At 45.9% G+C, this 21,425-nt stretch overlaps 2 long non-coding RNA genes across 3 annotated transcripts in view; both read right to left on the minus strand.

Moving 5' to 3' along the window:
• LOC310698639 overlaps positions 1-21,425 on the minus strand; it is a 175,383-nt gene that overhangs the window by 95,969 nt on the left and 57,989 nt on the right. The window contains exon 3 of one of the 2 annotated variants that reach the window (XR_014521642.1): positions 5,360-5,422. The exons of the other annotated variant lie outside the window; for it this stretch is intronic. This is a non-coding gene — a long non-coding RNA (uncharacterized lncRNA). The remainder of the gene's footprint in view (positions 1-5,359; positions 5,423-21,425) is intronic. 2 annotated transcript variants of the gene reach the window in all.
• On the minus strand, positions 12,515-19,514 carry LOC310698642. The gene is made up of 3 exons (XR_014521645.1): positions 18,391-19,514; positions 17,769-18,222; positions 12,515-15,709 (listed from the first exon to the last, which is right to left on the minus strand). It is a non-coding gene; the product is annotated as an uncharacterized lncRNA (long non-coding RNA).

The raw sequence follows: 21,425 nt of genomic DNA on the forward strand, positions 1-21,425 counted from the left end.
TGTTAATTTGCTTTTACCTTCATTTAAGAGGGACTGAAGGTTGCTTCAATAGGATAAAGATGGCAAACATCAGTGGAAGCTTTGTTTAACTAAAATAGTGTAAGATGAGCCCTGCTGGATCTGGCCAAATTGTTTTACTTGCTTTATTCATAAAAATGTCTCAAAGCAACTTACCGACACAACAGAAATACAGTGGTGCCTCAGGTTACAGACGCTTCAGGTTACAGACTCCGCTAACCCAGAAATAGTACCTTGGATTAAGAACTTTGCTTCAGGGTGAGAACAGAAATTGTGTGGCAATGGCACAATAGCAGCGGGAGGCCCCACTAGCTAAAGTGGTACCTCAGGTTAAGAACAGTTTCAGGTTAAGAATAGACCTCCAGAACGAATTAAGTTCTTAACCCGAGGTACCACTGTACTCTAATCAATTACATAAACACAAAAGCATAAAAACAGCTCTTGGCACCTTAACAAACTGCAGCTCCCATAATTCTTTGGGGCATTCAATGTTGGGCGGGGAGGATGCGGTACTCCAGAGCAAATCTCTGTCTCAAATAAGGTAGAAGCACCCCATATGTAATCAGAGTTTATCATTTTTCTATAAGCCACTTCCTTGGTGGATGGGATAGAAATTAAGTAAGCAAAGGAACCAACAAACATACCCAGCCAGACTACCATCATTGGGGATCTGCTGCAAACAAGCAAATGTTGTGCCCCAAAAAAGAAAAAGCCAATTTCCAAAGGAATCCATCATTGGCCCAGCCTCTGTGCCCATAAACACTGCTCTACAAAGTCTGAGCACACTAATTTTTACAGTCATTTAAGGCGAAAAAACATCCAAGTGGCAGTATTCCACAGCATGCTTTTGACTTAATTTGCAGGAAATGAAACAATATCACTCAAGGGAGCCACATCTCGACAGCACCCTGCGCAAGGTAACCAAATTCTCTTGAATTGTATTCTTGTATTGTCACTGATGATCCCATAGGGTAATAGGAAAATCAAACACAGCCAGTCGCCAGAGTGACACAGTGGAGATTAATGTCAACTTTTATCTGTCAGTTTGACGAGCTCTCCCGCACTGGCATGAAATTTTAAAGGTGCGGTGTCAAAACAAAATGAAAAAGCCGTAATGTTCTCAATCTACTGTTCTCAGAGGGATAGGAGCAAAGGAGAGGAATAGAGAGAAATCAATTTAACGATCAAGAGCACGGATACTTGACTTTCTCTATTGCCTTGCTAGCTTGCTTGCTTTCCCCCTCCCACTCCCAGCCTGGAAATGGTTGTGGGTTTTATTTCTTGAAGCTAAATCACGAAACGATGCAAGGAAGGAAGGAAGGACAAATAATGCGGAAAAAGAAGTACACTCCGGATTTCAAATGCAACAGTTCGGTTGTATTTTCCTTCATGTCTTCTTAAGGACAGGGGCAGACAACTACTGCCAAAATGCAGCCCTATGTCATTCTCCTCCACTCTCTCCCACCACCCCTGTGACAAAACCAAATGCACTCCATTAAACTGGCCACTGCTTCTAAAGATGGAGAAGGATGGAGTGCAATCATATCTCATCACCCTTTGTTGTTTTCACATTCCGAGGAGAGGAGAAGAGAGGAGCTCACGACTGACATGCTTCACTCAGAGAAGGGCAAATCTGTCAATTTTGTTTTTCCTCAGATTTCATTGTTCCAATCTGAAGTTTCTCGTTGTTTCCAATTTTCCACATCAGATTGCAATGTTTTGTAAAACTCCTCATGAAAATTATAACCAGCATTTTAGTGCAAATTTCTCTTAACATGCACATTCTGAATGCAGTTTTGACTTGCATGCACATTTTTGCACATTTTGCATTTTTTTGCAATTATTCTTCCAGTTTCGTATGTTATTTTGCATTTTTGTATGTTATCTATGCATTCATATGCACACTTTCCCCTAGTATATGTATTTTTGTCCACATTACTTGGGAAGAGAACTGCATTGCAAAATTCAGAGAAGCGTGGATTTCAATGATTTGCATAATTTTTCAGGAAGTATGAATCAGTTATGTTCACCTTGAAATGCAAAGTGAATTTCTTCCCCCAGCTCTAATCACTCATATAGTTTAATACAGCCCTTCCGCTTTGAATGAATGAATAAATTTTTATTTGCGTCAGACATCGGCTTCCTTCCGCTTCCTATAGCAGTACACGTCACCATCTACCTGTCCCCATTCTCACAGTGGTCACCTAGATGCTTCTACGGGAAGCCCACAAGGAGAACTTGAGCACAATAGCTGTCTCACGACCTGCAATTTCCAGAAAGTGGTATTCAGAAGCAATACTGCCTTTGACTGTGGAGGTGGAGCATAGCTATCATGGCTGATATCTAGTAGCCATTGATAGTTCTGGAGATCTTAAACACACACTATTTTCGTTGGACTAATAAAGGTATTGTCCCACCATGGATTTGGGGTTTTCTTCTTCTTTATGAGTCAACACAGCTATCTCTACTTTTGATTACATTGACCAGAACATTGGAAATAGAAAGAAAACTAGTGGTTTTCATGAGTCCCCTGGAGATGTTATGGAGAGGATGGTCAGGTCCTGAGGGGGAATGGGAAGAGCTCAGGGATTGAGAGGACCTTGGAGAGGGTCCTAGAGGGATGGAGAAGTGACTGCTGGACCCTAAGAAGGGTATGAGCATACAGAGGGGGCCAGAGATTCAGGAAATGAAGATCTGAATCCATGGGAGGAACCAGGTACGGTGGCAGAGGAGTGCTTTGCCCTTCTGACATTGGATAGCCCTAGTCAGATACCTCCTGTGGTGGAGCTGCCTCCAGCACCTCCTTCTTCAGGGGAGATGACTGAGACTAAATCAGACACTGAGCCTACATTGATACCACATCCATCTCCAAGGACATGAAGATGCCAGTGCTGACAGAATTCACAAACCCAACCCACTCAAAGGAGTGCCTGTTTGCCTGCCCAGTTCCAGGACATTGGCTGTTTGCCATGCTAAGGGCTGTGCCACCTCATTCTTCCAAAGGAAGGTGCAGGGGGCATGTTGCTTGTTGCATCAACATCTTAGCTTGACTTAGCCACCACTTATGCACCTATTACACCTTATAACTTTGCCTATGTACTGATCTGATTGATGCATTAAGGACTTTAGTGGAAACAGAACTGGGAATCTAAGTTCTTCATCTGGCAGTGGGGACCAGGACAGTGGTGGTGGTGGTGGTGACAATGGTGGATTTAGGGCAGCACGACCAGTCTCACTACACTGGATGCCAAGGCTAGGGGGTGCTGCAAGGCATTGCAACTATTAGGTAGTGAATTGAGCAGAATGGAAGACGAGAGGTGGGGGGCACCAAATTTTGTCCTCACACATGGTGACACTGAAATTTGAAATACCAAAGTCAGCCCCTGGTGATGATGATGAAAGCAGGAGTTGTTAGCTTAAGAAAATGTGAGCAAATGAAACTTATGGTGGGGTGGGGAGAAGAGTACACACAACAGCATCTGACCTTTGAAGTTCCCTTGAAAAATGCCTCATTGAAGGGAGTAATGAATGCAGGATTGAAACAATTTGATAAGCACCTACAGGTTATGCCTTTGGATAATTACAGGTTGTCACAGGGATGAGATGGAGATCTTGGACATGCTTATTACTTTAATTCACCGGTGGGAAGGTCATAACAGACCATCAAGGAGTTGTTTTTGATGGAAGGGCAACAGAGAAAAAACTAGGCAATTAAGAAGCACAATCCACATTTTTTTGAAATGAAGGAACCGGCCCTGTTCTCACAACCAAACATAATGTTTTTACTCCGGGACAAAGGAGTGTAGCCCAAACTCAGCATAAGGCAGAGATGATGCCAAATAGATGTGCTGACTTTGAAATGGTAGCTCAAGTTGTTTGTGACTGCTGTTATTTTAAACAGCATGATTTTGCAATTCCCAGGATCTCCATTTTGGGAAGGGCAAAATGGACGTCTATTTCTCTCTTTCTCCCCCTCCCCCCTCCGGCTGTTACATATTGGTGCACCTATGAATTCCTTGGGAATGGAATGACTGTTGAACCACTCTGGAATTAATCGGTCTTTGAAGGGAATAGGGGTCTTCTAAGGCAGAGGTTTTAAACCTTTTGGAGTCTATGGCTCCCTTAACCAACTACATTCTTTCTGCGGCACCCCTGTGAGGTTCAGGAGCCCAGTTATGTCACCCCTTGCCTGCAGAGCTGGCAGCCTCTCACCCTTTTTCGAACACCCTCCCTTGTGGAGTGTTCCCTCAGCCTCCTCTCCTCCCCCCTCTACTTGGGAGTATTCTGGACAGCTGCTGCCTCCATCCCTGGTCTCCAAGCTGCCCCCCTGCCCCACCCCAAAGAGAGGTGCCTCCCAGAGGCACCATTTCCCTGCAGAGCTTATAGCCAGGGCTGCTGCAATAAACAGCTGTGCAAGCCTTTGGGAGGCAGAGACGCAAGAAAACATCAGAGAAGGGAGGGAAGGAAAGGGGGACAGAGGCCAGTGTTGCCCATAGCACCCCTGACCATCATTCAAGGCACCCCAGGGTGCCACGATATACTGGTTGAAAACCAGTAAAGTAAAGGACCCCAGATGGTTAAGTCCAGTCAAAGGTGACTATGGGGTGTGGCACTCATCTCATTTTTCAGGCAGAGGGAGCCGGCATTTATCCAGAGACAGCTTTCTGGGTGGCTAACATGACTAAACCACTACTGGCGCATGGAGGACCATGATGTGTGCCAGAGTGCATGCAAATGGTGTTTACCTTCCTGCCGCAGTGGTACCTATATATCTACTTGCACCGGTGTGTTTACGAACTGCTAGGTTGGCAGGAGCTGGGACAGAGCAACAGGAGCTCACCCCATCTTGCAGATTCGAACTGCCGACCTTCCTATCAGCAATCCCAAGAGACTCAGTGGTTTAGACCACAGTGCCACCTGCATCCTTGTAGGGTATCCTAATACCACTCAGCACCCTTAACAAACTACAGCCCCCAGGATGCATTGGGAGTAGCCATGGCTGTTTAAACCAATATGATACTGCTTTAAATGTATAATGCAGATGGGGCCAAAGTTCATCTTTGGGCAGTTAACGCTTTGTCACATCCTTGTAAATACCCTTAAACTGATCCTTCTGCTAGTTACTGAAGTAAGGCAGATTCATAAATAAATCTTCACTGTATAGTAGTTACATTAAGAAAACTATCTCCTGTGGAGAAGTTGCCACTGATACCAGGTGTAAGAAAGGAGCAAAACACCTTTGTGCTCATTTGTTCATTCAACTCCTTTTTAGTGTGGGAAGTCAAATGGGGAAATTTTGCAGCTGGAAAATCTGCTTTAAATATACACACATACTACCCACCTGGCGCATGAGTGTCCAGAGCATTTCCAGGAACAGTGATGCTTTGGATGGGGAAATAACTTTCTGAAATACAAACAAAAACAAAAACCAGGTCACCATCTTCGGAAATTTTTTTGCACAGCAGTATTCAAAATGCAAATAGCCGAGGCACATTAAATATTAAACAAAAAAGACGCACTTCCTGTTTTGTAATTAAAACTCTTATTTCATATTTCACACTGTGCTATGGAGAGGTCACAATGTAATTCTGCAAGGTTTCACAGCTTCCTTGTTTGCAAATAAAGTGTGTGGGAACAAGTAGAAAAGGAGGGGGTGGGGTGAAGCATCCATCAAAATTCATATATTAGTGAAAATAACATACAAAAATACATTATTTGGTGGGAAATTGTTTTGCAAAAAAAAGTGTGTATTAGCCTAAATTGCATACCATTGTGTATATTGGTATAGTTCATTGCTTTAAAATGCTGGTGAATTTTCATGAGGACCAGTGCTTCTGCATAAAAAAAACACACAAAAAAAGCAAAATGGAGTGGAATTGCAGAGAACCTAACTTAGGTTTCAGCAGGTGAGAAACAGAGGCACCAAAACTGAACGATTTGCCCATCCCTAATGATCTTCCATCACTCTGCCCAAACTGTAATCTCCATAGGCAGTGGTCTGACTTTTTACATATATATATAATACTGGAAAATGTTAGGTTTGTAGATGATGCTGTAGAAATAACTGCAGTGGCAATAACAGCAATGTTATTGTCATTGCTGGAGGAGGGGCTCAGTGGCAGAGCACATACACAAGGTCTCCAGTTAAATCTTTGGTGTCTCCTGTACAAAGAATCAAGGCACAGGTAATGTGAAAATTTGCCTCTGCCGGAAACCCTAGGGAGCCCCTGCAAAGAAAAGCAGTCAGTGATGGGATAGATGGACAAAACATGTGACATGTTATAAGGCAGCTTTCTATGTCCTGTCACAGGATGGGAATCCCTTAGGGAGGAAAGTCATCATTACACAATGATGCAGAGCATGCTTTGCAAGCAGAAGGGGCTCAGGTTCTGCCCTCAGTATTTTCACCAAGAGCAACCTTTGCAAACCCAGTGACCTCCAGATGTTTTGAATGACAACTCCTGCCATTTGCAGCCAGCATTGGGAACGTTGTGCTGGCAGGGACTTTTGATGGGAGTTGTGATCCAGATCTCTGAAGAGCACCATGTTGACGAAGGTTAAGTTAAAGGACTTCCATGCAGTGGTGAACCTGGATACATTCCCCCCCCCAGACCCTGGACTTAATGGTCATATGTGAGCCCCCCACTCTTTAAAGCAGAGGTGGGGGAACCTGTAGTCTTCCAGATGCTGCTGTACTCCCATTATCCTTGATGGCCATGTTGGCTGGGGGCAATGGGAGTTAGAGTCCAGCGTCTGGAGTCTCAACCACTGCTTTAGATTCCCTCTCTTTAGATTCTAAAGTTTAGATGGCAAAGTATATTACTTTCCTTACTTCAAAATGTGGTATGTTGGTCCTGCTGTGTTAGGGGGCTCTCCTGCTTATTCTGCTGCAATTGTGCCCCAAAGTCTGGCCCTGATCTTCAAGGGTACCATTGTGGTGAATGACCACAATGGAAGAGCATCTGCTTTGCATGCAGAATGTCCCACGTTCAATTCCCAATTGCATCTCCAGGTAGGACTGTGGAAGAACACGATCTGAAAGCTGCTGCCTGTCACTATTGACAATGCTGAGGTAGATGGACCAGTGGTCTGACTCATTGTGGGGCAGCTTCCTATGTTCCGAGGATCATAGGAAGCTTCCATCTACTCAAGCAGACCATTGGTCCATCTAGCTCAGTATCATCTACACTGACTGGCAGCATCCCTCCAGGGTTTCAGGCAAGGGAGCATCCACCAGCCCATCTTGAAGATGCCAGAGATTGAACCTGATTACAAATCAGATACGGTACCACAGAGTTTTTGGCTGTAATGAATATGACCACAGCTCTCCGGCATCCCAGAGGAGGTCTTTCCCAGCTCTGCCTGGAGATACTGGGGACCTTCCGCATGCAAGGCAGATCATTTACCGCTAAGTTACAGTCCTTCCCCTGTGTAAGGGTAGCAAAGCTGGGCAGGCCAGTCAAGGAGACAAAACATGACTGGGATTGAACCAATAATAATAGAATCAGTAAGGAAAAACCTTTGACAATGCAGAGTTGTCATCAATGCACTGCAGCACCAGAAGCCAGTAGACGCAATCCTCATTTTCCACCACTTTCTTTCCTCTTTGCCTGTTTCAAGCTTCCAAATTCTACAGGGCAAACTGGGCACTGGTGCAGGTTTCAGAGCATTCTCATCCCATCAATTTATGGGTCTCTCTCTCTCTCTCATAGGTAATCACATCCCCAGGGCATACGGGGTTCACATATTTCCTAGGGATGGTCAAATCTGTCCATTTCAGATTCAGTTTCTCAGTCCCCCGCCTCTTAAGTTCTCCACATTTCCACATCTGGCTGCATTAAAAAAATGATAATTCATCAGCCTTTCCGTAGGAATTTCTCCTCATATACATGTTTTTGCATGCAATTTGGCTAGTAAACACACTTGCAAAGCAACTTCCCTGAATTGTAATGCATTTGTGTGTCTTACTTCCCCCAATATATGCATTTTATGCACACTTTACCCTAGTATTTGCATTTTTTCTACTCATTGCTCGGCTGGAAAACTGCACAGCAAAATTTGAAAGACAACTGTGCCTTGGTTTGTGTATTGTTTTGGAAAGTGCAAGTTAGGTACGGTTCACCTTTAAAATGTGAACCGATTTCTCCCCTCATTCCTAAACCTTTTGTGCCTGTTGAGCTGGTATATGTAGGTTATAGGAGACTGACATGAGGTTCTGCATAACATAACATAACATAACATAACATAACATAACATAACATAACATAACATAACATAACAACATAACACATAACATAACATAACATCATCATTTGAAGCAGAATTTCAATGTCTCTTGTTTTATCCAATGATTCTTCATTCATTAAATAAGCTCTGTGCTCTTTTTGCACCAAATGCTGGGGAGGTGAGTAGTAGTTTGGCAGCCTTAGGCTTCAGCGCCATCTGCTGTTCAGACAACATATGTACAGTAGCTTCTTTTATATCAAGGTGAGCTTGATATTTCTGCCTCTAATTCTTTTGCCTGCAAAATAGTCACCCACCTGCGTGTCTTATCTATTTCACATATATCCCACCTTTTCCCCCACAGAGCTCAAGATGTGGAGCCCAGAATTCTCCCCACTCCTCAGTCCCTGCAGCAACTCTGTGAGATAGGTGAGGCTGAGAGGCAGCAACTGGCCCAAGGTCACCCAGTGAGCTTCACAGCCAAGTGGGCATTTGAACCCTGATCTTCCCAGCTCCTAGTCCGACACATCACTGTCTGTTCCCCAAATGGCAGTTGGAGACACACAGAGCACACTGAATAAAGATTTTCCTTTTTTCCCTTTGGCAAAGTGAGTGTGATGTAGAGTGGTTAGAGCATTGGTGCGGAGCCTCAGACACAGCAGCCAAATGCAGCCCTCCAAGTTACTTTGGGACTCTCTCCAAGTCACAACCCCTATCCAGACACTCCCTCTCTTCTCAAGTCACACCCCTCAGCAGCCCCCCTCCACACCCTCCTTGAGTGTTTTTGTCTGGCTGGAATGGGTCCTTGAACATCCTGTTCTCACAGGGGCCAACCATATGCCTGTGATTTAAGCACAAGGATTTAAGGATTTAAGCACAAGGACACTCTCCTCTCTTGGTGTTTACAGCAATTGGTATTCCAGAAGCATTCTGCCTCTGACAATGGATTGGGAGCATAGCCACCGTAACTAGCAGCCATTGGCCATTGTTAGTTCTGGAAAGCTTGAAAGCAACACACACTATTTCGTGACATTTTTGTTGGACTAATAGTTTATGCCCTAACGGTGGATTTGCCTTTTTCATATAGATCAGCACAGTCATCTTTACTTCTTGCATAAATAGCTTGTGTGCTTTACCTCACTTCTTTTTGTGCATCACTTTGTGAGAGACAAGCTTTGGAAATCTGGTGATAGTCCAGATGTTGCTGGGCGACAAATCACATCATCTCTGACCACTGGCCATCCTGGCTGGGGCTGATGGGATCCAACAACATCTGGAAGGCCACGGGTCCCCCTCCCAGCTTGAAAGAAATTGAAGCTGACCTCAGCTGGAAAGAAAATGCTAAGCCAGAGAAAGGCTTTGGTTTACGCCAGCAAGGCAGTTCTTAGGCTATTATGATTAATCAACTATTTTTTTTAAAAAAAATTATCTCTAATGAGTTGACAGGCCTAATTTACAGCATGTGTAGATATGCACAAGGCATGTTGTGTCAAGAACAGGCCACACGGGAGCCCCTAGCTTGCCTGGGGTGGAAAGGAAAGAGATGTGTCTGGATGGTGTTCTTTTCCTCATGCACATGATAAAGAAATGTGCTGTCACAACGAAGCAGTAGATTCAGCCTCACAGCATGCGAGCACAAGAGAGAGAGAGCTCCCAAGTATGCGCAGGATTCCACAGGAGCAATTTATGGGCTGAAAATACATCAAAGGCTCGCTTTGAATTCTCTCTCTCTCTCTCTCTCTCGTCAGAAAACAAGCCTGTGGCATTCCTTGAACACCTTCATGTGCCAGGATCTTGAAGTGTGCTCTCTTCGCTTGCTGTAATGAGTCAAGCTGGATTTCGGCTGAACACAGACTGACTGCTGTTGCCGGCAGCTTTCCATGCTCACCTCCTGAAAAGTTTGCACAGCATCTGCAAATGCAAGGGAGTCTCAAAATCGCTTACAACATTTCCAGCTGGTCCTGTTTTTTGTGCGGGGCAATCTCTAGTAAGCCACTGTACCTATTTTTGGTTTTTTTCTGAACAGCCTTATTAAAACATTTTTAGTAGTGCATTTCATCAAATCATCAATTTTTAGAGCTGGAGGAGAGCTCAAAGGTCATCGAGTGACCTAACCCAATTCAATGTGTGTGTTCTGCAAGGCATGATTCAATTACATTATCCCTTGCATTTCTCCATTTTTCTCCTGTTTTGAGGGAGGGCTCCCTTTCAACTTGGTGGTTCTCTACAGTCAGAAATCACAACAGGAAAATATTGCTGATGCCTCATATTATAAGCACAAGACTGTCAGTATTTTGCAGAAGTTATACAATCACATACCAGGACTTTGCACAACTAAAGTAGGATAAAATGTCCTGTCATCCTAGTGCAACAAATCCAGTTCCTTCCCCAGGGTGTCTTGAAGATAACCATACGAGTCAGGAATCAATGTGCATCCTTAGCTAGCAGCACCGCCCCATGTAAATGTATGTAAATGAACACAAAAGGAAACATCAAGCACCACATACAGACTTTTGTTTCACACACGGCACCTCCTGAGGTTTATTTCAAACAGAACTGTTGACAACACGCTTTGCAGGATGATTATGCTTTTCTAGTACACTTTTTTTAGCCAAAAGAACAATCACCCCCTTGGCTTCTAAATCAACAGAAGGCGGGTTATTGTAGAGTAAATTAATTCAGCAAGCATAATAGAGCCTTCAGAAACATGCAACAGTGAAAGGACCAGAGGTCATGAAGTGATCCTTTGATGGAGGATTCTCTGTAACAGGGGTGGGAAAGCTGTGACCCCCTCCAGATGTTCGAAAGGCATAGAGATTCATAGAATCATAGAGTTGGAAGGAAACATGAGGGTCATCTAGTCCAACCCGCTGCAATGCATGGATCTTTCCCCTGAAAGTGGGGCTTGAATCCACAACTCTGAGACTGGGAGTCTCATGCTCTATAATAATAAACATATTCTTATTTATACCCCACCCGTCTGGCTGGGTTGCCCCAGCCACTCTGAGTGGCTTCCAACACATAAAAACATAACCCAGCATCTTGGCTTAGGGCCCTCGTATTTACGGGACTGCCTCTCCTGATATGCCCCACAGAGGACCTTAAGGTCCATGAATAACCATAGTTTAGAAGTCCCGGGCCCTAAGGAAGTCAGACTATCCTCTGCCAGGGCCTTTTTAGTGATGGCTCCGACCTAGTGGAATGCTCTGTCCCATGAGACTAGGGCCCTTCAGGATTTAATCTCCTTCCGTCGGGCCTGTAAGACAGGGCTATTCTTCCTGGCTTTTAATTTGAATTCAGCCTGATCTTTTATTTCCCTTCTTTTCCTTCCCCCTCCCCTTTTATGAAGATCACCCACTCTGAGACCCCACAGCTAATTCTCCCCTGGCCTCCTCGCTGGCCCAAATAGGACCAATTCAGCCAGCTAGCCCTGGGGATTATCCAATTGATTTTTGAATTTTATTGTTATTCATGTTTTTATACTGTATTTTATGCTGCTTTTATAATTAAGTGTTTTAAATTTGTTGTTAGCCACCCTGAGCCCGGTTTTTGAACCGGGAAGGGCAGGGTATAAATAAAAATTTGTTGTTGTTAGACTCCCACTCCCACCATCTCTGACTACTGGCTATTCTGGCTGGGGCTGGTGTTCACCAATATTCAAAGGGCACTGGGTTCCCCATACTGCAATGTGCTCTACGTGGGGCTACCTTTGAAGGTAACCCGGAAACTACAACTAATCCAGAATGCGGCAGCTAGATTGGTGACTGGGAGCGGCCGCCGAGACCACATAACACCGGTCTTGAAAGACCTACATTGGCTCCCAGTACGTTTCCGAGCACAATTCAAAGTGTTGGTGTTGACCTTTAAAGCCCTAAACGGCCTCGGTCCAGTATATCTGAAGGAGCATCTCCTCCCCCATCGTTCTGCCCGGACACTGAGGTCCAGCTCCGAGGGCCTTCTGGCGATTCCCTCACTGCGAGAGGCCAAGTTACAGGGAACCAGGCAGAGGGCCTTCTTGGTAGTGGCGCCCACCCTGTGGAACGCCCTCCCATCAGATGTCAAAGAGATAAACAACTACCAGGCTTTTAGAAGACATCTGAAGGCAGCCCTGTTCAGGGAAGTTTTTAATATGTGACATTTTAGTGTATTTTTCATCTTTGTTGGAAGCTGCCCAGAGTGACCTGGGAAACCCAGCCAGAAGGGCGGGGTACAAATAATAAATAATAATAATAATTATTATTATTATTATTATTATTATTATTATTATATACCTGGTCAATTGGCCACCTGGCTCTCCCATACAGTAGAAAGCTCAGGAAAGGTGGTGGCATTCGCAGGCTGAGTTTCACAGTGAGTAGAGCATACCACAGACTTACGATGGGAATTTGGTTGTTTAAGAGTGGAGCTGGGTCAGAATAGACTGTGGCAGATCGTAAAACCATGAAAAGAAGCTGCTGGATCAAGCCAATGGCTGATCTAGACCAGCATCCTGTTCTCACAGAGGCCAACACAGATGCCTACGGGAAGCCCACAAGCAGGATCCGAGCACAAGAGCACTGTCCCCTCCCGTATTTTCCAGCAACTGGTATTCAGAAGCAGTACTGCCTCTATGCTCTACTTTCATAGTTTGAGGCAGTAGCCATTGATAGCCTTATTCTCCATGATTTTGTACACTCTTACTTTAAAGCCATCCAAGTTGGTGACCATCACTACCATCAACAAACAAATGAACCACAGATCATATAAACAGATCAAATGAACAAAAACATTAAGGGTGTAGTATGAAGGGACGCCGGTGGCGCTGTGGGTTAAATCACAGAGTCTAGGGCTTGCCGATCAGAAGGTCAGCGGTTCAAATCCCCACGAGCTCCCGTTGCAGGGTCCCTGCTCCTGCCCACCTAGCAGTTCGAAAGCACGAAGTGCAAGTAGATAAATAGGTACCGCTCCGGCAGGAAGGTAAACGGCGTTTCCGTGCGCTGCTCTGGTTTGCCAGAAGCGGCTTAGTCATGCTGGCCACATGACCCGGAAGCTGTACGCCGGCTCCCTCGGCCAGTAAAGCGAGATGAGCACTGCAACCCCAGAGTCGGCCATGACTGGACCTAATGGTCAGGGGTCCCTTTACCTTTACCTTTACCTTTATGAAGAAATAGCATATGCTGAATACAGTCATACCTCCTGTTACGGACACTTCAGGTTACGTGTTTTTGGGTTGTGGACCGCGGGAAACCTGGAAGTACCGGAACAGGTTACTTCCAGGTTTCGCCGCTCGTGCATGCGCATAAGCACCAAATCACACCAGCGCCAGCACAGACGCAGCCCTTCAGGATGCGAACACTGCAGGTTGCAGACGTGCCTCCGTCACGAATTACGTCCACAACCCGAGGTTCCACTGTATACATATGGAACCAGAATACCTTTCAGTATTCAACAGTAAAGAAAATGGATGAACCTGACAGTATAACAGTGCCGCGTATCGAAGGAATATCAAATGCTCAAACGCCAAAAGACCTTCAGTGGGAAATAAACACACATCACGTGCCAGTTTTTTCTTTTAAAAAAGCAACATGACTCTTTCACTGGCTACTTTCCAAATGGCCCACTGTTTCTCTCCAGTAAAACAAAAACAGCGACCCAGGACCAAAACCATTCTCCCTTTGAGATGCATATCCTGGAACAACTGTGCAACCCCATGCATGTCTACTCAGAAGTAAATTCCATTTGAAGGGCCTCAGAAATGGAAATCCATCCAGTTATCATGCAGCTGTTACAAGATGAGCAAGGCCATAGCAGGTAGACAAACAAGGCAACTGTTGCGAGGTGATCAAGGCCATAAGCAGGGAGATAAACAAGAATGAATAAATTAAGAATTTAACCTTCAAAAGGAGATGTTAGAGCCTGATAGGATAAGAAGGTAAAAGTTTCACTCTCTGTTTATTTGTATAGTCTATAAAATGTGGGTGCACACAGATTGGGGTGCAGATTGCAATGTATTGCGCTGCACCATTTGCTTTGCATATGCGAACCAAATAAACTCTGCTTAAAACCTGAATTGGTGTTTGCCTCCAGAATATCCGAGTCACTTGAGGTCAAACATTTCACAGGTGCCTTGACGTCGGATAGGAGGACACCAGGACTCCACAAGGCCATGTCTGTCTTTCCAGCTTGGGGCTGCGGGGACTCTTGACGTTTCAGTGTGCACCAGCCACTATTGGCTAAGAAAACTGAAAGTAAGTTGCCACACTCCCTGTGCTGTGAATTGGAGGGACAGACATCACGAACGGAGCAGAAAAGGCTGGGAAACAAGACATCTCAACCCCAAGGACAGGTGAGTAAAGGGACCCTATTACAGATAGAGAGGAGTGTAAGCACAGGATGTCAGATGTGACCGAACGGCTCCCTTGGAGAAAGGTGAGGCTGACCAATAAAAGGAGACCGGCTAGGGTTTTAGGTTAGGCTGGGAGGTATTGGTGAGTGGCTCCAAGAGCAAATGATTGAGTGGATGAAAGGGGGACCGTAGAGGAAACCCAACCTGAGTGTGGGCCAATAGGTATTCCCAATTGGAATACCTAGATGGAATACCCTGAAGCATGAGGAACATGAAACATTGAAAGGGAGGGCGAAGTCACAAGATGAAAGCATGACAATAGGGAGTCCCAGGGAAGCCCAGATTATGCCCCACCACCAGCCCCAGTGCAGGGACAACTGCCACAGCCCTGGACCAGTACTTTCCAGTATATACCCCTTTCCACTACTGACTTAATGAACTGGTCAAATACCACCCCACCGTTTGAAAAGGACCCTGGCAAGGGTATAATCTTAATAACTTCCCTGATGAGGACCCACACCCCGACTTGGGATGACTGTTAGCAAATTCTGCAGCATCTCCTGATGGGTGAAGAAATTCAGAGAGTACATGTGGAAGCTCATCGACATCTAGCCGCCAATGGCATAGGGGCAGCCCAGATCCTGCTCCAGTACCCGCTGGGGGATCCCAATTGGAATTATGATCAGGCTGACCATAGGGCCTTAGTACAGATGAACAGGCAAACCCTGATACAAGGTCTAACATGTGCAGCCAGAAAACCTACCAATATGGCAAAAATTTCTGTAGTACAGAAGCCAGATGAAAGCCCAGCAGCATATTTGGAACATCTGAAGGAGGCATTTAGGATCTGGACACCGCTAAACCCAGAGAACCCAAACAAGAGCACAGAGCACAGCAGTCCTTGTGAGGCTTCAGGCCCCGCCCTGGGCCAGGTGGTAAGTGGCAGGAAGGAGCAGGGCCCTCAGGCACTCACACAGGGGAGTCCTCCTGGGCAGCAGAGCACAGCAGTCCTTGTGAGGCTTCAGGCCCCGCCCTGGGCCAGGTGGTAAGTGGCAGGAAGGAGCAGGGCCCTCAGGCACTCACACAGGGGAGTCCTCCTGGGCAGCAGAGCACAGCAGTCCTTGTGAGGCTTTAGGCCCCGCCCTGGGCCAGATGGTGAGTGGCAGGAAGGAGCAGGGCCCTCAGGCACTCACACAGGGGAGTCCTCCTGGGCAGAAGAGCACAGCAGTCCTTGTGAGGCTTCAGGCCCCGCTCTGAGCCAGATGGTGAGTGGTAGGAGCAGGGCCCTCAGGCACTCACACAGGGGAGAAGAGGCAAGAGAAATATAGGGAAAAGAAGTTGAATATGTTGGCAATGGCAATTGGAGAGAAGGAAAAGGGGAAGCATATCTCCTTAGAGGGAAAGGAAAGGGAAGAGGATGTGGAACCAGAGAAAGAGGCAGAGGACGAGGGACAAGACTAGGGAGGTATCAGTGTGCAATATGCAGGCAAGAAGGACATTGGAAAGGCGAGTGCCCGAATAAGGGAGCCCCAGGCCAATGGGGACGGAATCGCGGAATGAGGCCCGAACGAGGAAGAGGAGGAGGGTACAGGCCTCCTGATTGGCAGCACCGGGAAAACCCAACCAATCTGATTGGGTTGGCTAATTATGAATCGCAATAGGACAGCCTGGGTTCACGGCAGGGTTCCCCGGAGCCCACGGTCTCAGTACAAGTGGGGAACTGCCTTGTGAATTTTATGATTGAGACTGGAGATGCACTATTTTCAACTAAATTAAATGTTTAAAAAAGAGTTTTCAGAGAGGGGTTATTCTGAAAAAGAATCTAGATTTCAACAAGAAATTTTGAATAATGAAGTGAAAATTTTATCTAAAATGTATAAAATATTGTTGGAATGGAATACAATAGACGAAGAGGTTAAATCTGTAATGATTAGCTGGGCTAAAGATTTTGGATATAATATTGAATTTGAGAAGTGGATTAAATTATGGAAGGATGGGTTAAAATTTACAGCGTGTATTACGATAAAAGAAAATGTTATGAAGATGTTATACAGATGGTACATAACACCAGTAAAATTGGGTAAAATGTATAAAGTTTGCAATAAATGTTGGAAGTGTCAGGAGCAAGAAGGAACATTTTACCATATGTGGTGGGAATGTAAGAAGGTAAAAAGCTTCTGGGAGATATCTATAATGAGCTAAAGAAAATGTTGAAATACACTTTTGTTAAAAAACCAGAAGCTTTTTTACTGGGAATACTGGGAAATGAAATTAGTAAAAAAGATGTGAAATTAGTTTTGTATGCAGTAACAGCAGCCAGAATTTTGCTGGCACAGAAATGGAAACAGGGAGAAATGCCCACGAAAGAAGAATGGAGGATGAAACTGATGGAATACGCAGAAATGGACAAATTGACGGGGAGAATTAGGAACCAACGTGACCAGAGATTCTCCGAGGACTGGAATAAATTTACAGAGTATATCAAAGATGTTTGGGTTGAACAAATAACACTTGTTGGTTTTCAAGAAGCTCTGTGAAATTAATGTTAGAAATATTGTTTAAAAAACATGATGTGATTAAGAGTGTTTGAGTGCAATATAATATTGAGAAATGTGAGATGAAGATATAATACGGGGAATTATCAGACAAGCTGAGGGAAGTTCTGGAAAAAAGGGATTAAGTGAAGATTGGATGTTTGATTTTGTATGAATTTTTGATGGAAAAACTAATAAAAATAATTTTAAAAAAGAGAGAGCGAGACTGGAGCTGAATATTCTGTGCTCCCCTTACCCCTAGGAAACCCCAGCAAGCAAACCATTAAGATCACCGGGGCGACAGGGGACTCTCAGGTGAAACCCTTCCTACAACCAATGGACTGTGTTATAGGGGGGAGGGCAGTAATACACAAGTTCCTGTATATTCCAGAATGTCCAATGCCATTGATGGGAGAGATTTGTTGTTCAAGCTCCATGCCCAGATCATTTTCACCCCCTCCGGATGTAATATGGCCCTGCCATATTACAGGCACAGGAATTATGTCTCTCATGGTGCCCAGAGAAAATGCCTGGAGATTGGTGGCAGCCTTAATGGGGGACAATAGAGAAGAGGAGGTCCAGGATTCAAAGCTTATAAGAATGATCAGTGCACCCCCAACGGTATGGGCAAAAGGCCCATCTCCAAGAATGGCAAGGAATAATCATACCAAGGTTCGCGCGGCCAAGAGCAACAGGGAGCGACACCGGACCAGCATTCATACACCACATTGTACAAGGAGTCAGTCAGGTTCTGAACATCCCATGGAAACTGAATACGGCCTGGAGGCTGCAGAGCTCGGGAAAAGTAGAACAGATAAATAGAACATTGAAAAATCAACTTGCCAAACTCACTCAGGAGACAGGAGCCTCCTGGCTCGATATGCTCCCTTTTCAGGGTTCACTGTATTCCTAATAAGCATACCCAATTGTCTCCATTTGAATTACTATATGGGCGTCCACCCCCGTTTGAGCTTCCCCTGTGTACTCAACTCTTGGGGGACACTACAACCCAAGACCAAATTTAATCTCTCTTACGTGTCTTCTCATCTCTTAACAGGTGGTTCCTCCAGCGGATGCCGTGCAGCATGGCTGAGCCAATCCACCCCTTTAAGCCCGGTGACTCTGTATGGATAAAAGAGCGGAACGCAACGGCCCTAAATCCTAAATGGCAAGGCCCATACGTAGTCCTGCTAGTTTCCCCAATTGCAATTAAGGTAGCTGGGTTGACCCCCTGGATCCATCACACACGAGTAAAACGAGCCCATGGAGAGTGGACCTGCGTACTCTTACCCAATTCTCTGAAGCTCAGATTCCGGAGAGGTCCTGATCCTGATCCTGATCCCACTGGGAGCTGATCAGGACACAGCCCATCGCCAGCCCAGAGGCCTGCTACCATCACACCGGAAGCTGATAGTTCTAAGCATGCCTGAAGATCTGGATGGGAGGTTCCGAAGATATACAATCTACCTGTGTAGATAAGTTACCAGATAACGTTCTGAGCAAATTAGTCACAGTAGTCTCAAGCCGTAACGCACGTGAGAAAGGGCACTTGACTGAGCCGGTGGCCATTGTGTCCCCTGTAGTTACTGAAGAACGACCATTTGGCCAGCCAGAGTGTTATGGGATTGGGTGTTACATGTGTGGTTGTATGCACTTGGGCAAATCTTTCGGTTCTAGGATAATCCCATTTGCTCTGATTGGGGTGCAGATTGCAATGTATTGTGCTGCACCATTTGCTTTACATATGCGAACCAAATAAACTCTGCTTAAAACCTGAATTGGCATTTGCCTCCCTGTGTCCAGTCCGTGCTCCAGAATATCCAAGTCACTTGCGGTCCAACACATTGAATCCAATGTTTACTTCCAGATACATGGCTATAGAAATTGCAACTCTTAAGACTGCTGCTTGTCGTCTCTGGCTGAAAACATAACTAGAGAGAGATCAAATCCTAACCCTGCTGACTTTAAATCTGCTACTGCAATGGGCAGCCTGTGGAAACTGCACTGAGTTCAATTTTTTAAAAAAATGTGGCGTAAACGTGCTGGTCCCGGGGGGGGGGTTACCGTGAGGCGTGGTCAAAGTCCGGTCCTGGGCTGAGGGTCTGGAGCCTGTCCACCAAGGGGGAAGCTGGGTCCAAAGCAAGACAGCGGGCGTGGTCGGGAACTCCGGAGAAACAGGTCTGGGTGCTGGCAGAAACAAGTCTCCAACGTCGTTGCTCCCGCAACCTGGGACTGGGCTGACTGGCCTTTATCTTCTCTGAGGCCAGGGGCGGTCCCAGCCCACAGGTGACCCGCCTCTCCTGGCCTTAAGGCGAGCACTCCTCCTGAGAGAACCCAGTTCCCTCCGCCTCTCTGCCCTGAGCCTCTGCAATTCAGGAGAGGATGAAGGGTTACTGGACCCAGGGGCAGCTTCACCTTCCCCTGACAGGGCTGGGAGAGGCGCACCTGCAGGCAATGGGTCCTCAATCACCTCCAGAGCCAGAGTGGATGCATCTGGTGTCTGCTGCTGAGGATCCGGCACAGGTACAGGCCCTTCAGATTCAAGCCCCTGCCCCAGCTCAGCTGGCCCTGGAGGCGGGGACTCCTGTGCAGGCTGGTACTCCTCAGATCCAGCTTCTGAATCAGATTCCCAGGCCATCACAGTAAATAAACTAAAAATGTTTCACCTTTTTAACAAAGTCCCTCTGTCTACCAGTTAGTTCTATCTGTCCTAGTTCGCGTATTTTAGGATGAAGGGAGGAAGAAGAACAGACTAACGAGTGGCTGGGATGCGATCAGAGTGAAGAGAAATTCCAGCTGTTGGAAGTAAGGATCACTGGAACTCATAAGCATGTTTAAAATGCCTTCTATTCAGTACTTATTATTATTATTGTTAATTGAATTTATATACCGCCCTATACTTGGAGGTCTCAGGGTGGTTCACAAAACAAGAGCAACATAAAACACCACAATATATATTATCAAAAGAAAAACAACCCTTCCTCCGAAGGAAACCCCCAACAACTAGGAACTCTTACAAGTTACTAAAAATGCTAAAAAACAGGGGTCTCTATGACATTTGGGGTGAGCAAAACTCGGGAGACACCAGCCATACATTCCAATCCGGACGCCATGGTACAGTGTCCAGACTGGACAGCATTCTGCTCACACAGGGTCTGATCCCCTCAGTGGAATCAACATTAAAATCACAGAGCACGCCCCAGTAGAAGTCACTGTGGTGAATTTTGTTTTCGTGTGTGAGTGGGGTGGGTGGGTGTTTTTGGATCAGGTTAACCATATTGATCTGTATGTTGTTGGTAGATTCTTGTCGTTGTCTTGTTGGGCTGTGTATGTGATAAAGAGGAGCCATACCGGGGTGAAGGCGTCTTCTTCTATTTGCCCCTGTGTCAGTTTCAGTTTAGGCCCGGAAACTAATTGCATTGCAGCTGGACCAGGAACGGTGTATTATGCTCAAACCATCTTGCCCCAGTGAGCAACCTGGCCTCTGAATTCTGCACTAGCTGGTTTCAGAACTGTCTTCAGAGGCAGTCCTACATATAATCTAACCTAGATGTGACGCAGGTGGCGCTGTGGTCTAAGCCACTGAGCCTTGGGCTTACTGATCAGAAGGTCAACGGTTCAAATCCCTGTGACAGGGTGAGCTCCCGTTGCTCGGTCCCTGCTCCTGCCAACCTAGCAGTTCAAAAGCACACCCAAGTGCAAGTAGATAAATAGGTACCACTCCAGTGGGAAGGTAAACCGCATTTCCGTGCACTCCTCTAGTTCCCCAGAAGTGGCGTAGTCATGCTGGACACATGACCCGGAAACTGTCTGTGGACAAACGCCGGCTCCCTTGGCCTATAAAGCACGATGAGCATGCAACCTGAGTTGTCTGCAACTGGACCTAACAGTCAGGGGTACCTTTACCTTAACCTTTAATCTAACCTAGAGGTTACCAGAGCATAGACCACAGTAGTTAGGGGCGTAGCTGGGCCACCAGTCAAAGCTGATGGAAGGCACTCCTGAGCCTCAAATGACAGCAAAGATTCCAGGAGGACCCCCAAACTAAACTTCAGAGGAAGTGTAACCCCTTCAAGAGCAGGAGACCTTGATGGGCAGGCCTATCTGGTCTACGTATGAAGTCCATAGCTGTCAACTTTCAGATTTGAAAATAAGGGACCAGCAGCCTCACCTGTCCCGGGGACAGTCTACGGGATATCTAACAATCCGGGATAGCAGCGGGAAGCAGCACTGAAATAAGGGAATTTCCCGCCAAAAAAAGGGAAGGTTGACAGCTATGATGTAGTCTTCTTGAGAAGCTGAGACAAAGGGCCAGAATTCCCTTA

Source organism: Podarcis liolepis (assembly GCF_965112155.1).
Source record: "Podarcis liolepis genome assembly, chromosome: Z".
Taxonomy (NCBI): domain Eukaryota; kingdom Metazoa; phylum Chordata; class Lepidosauria; order Squamata; family Lacertidae; genus Podarcis; species Podarcis liolepis.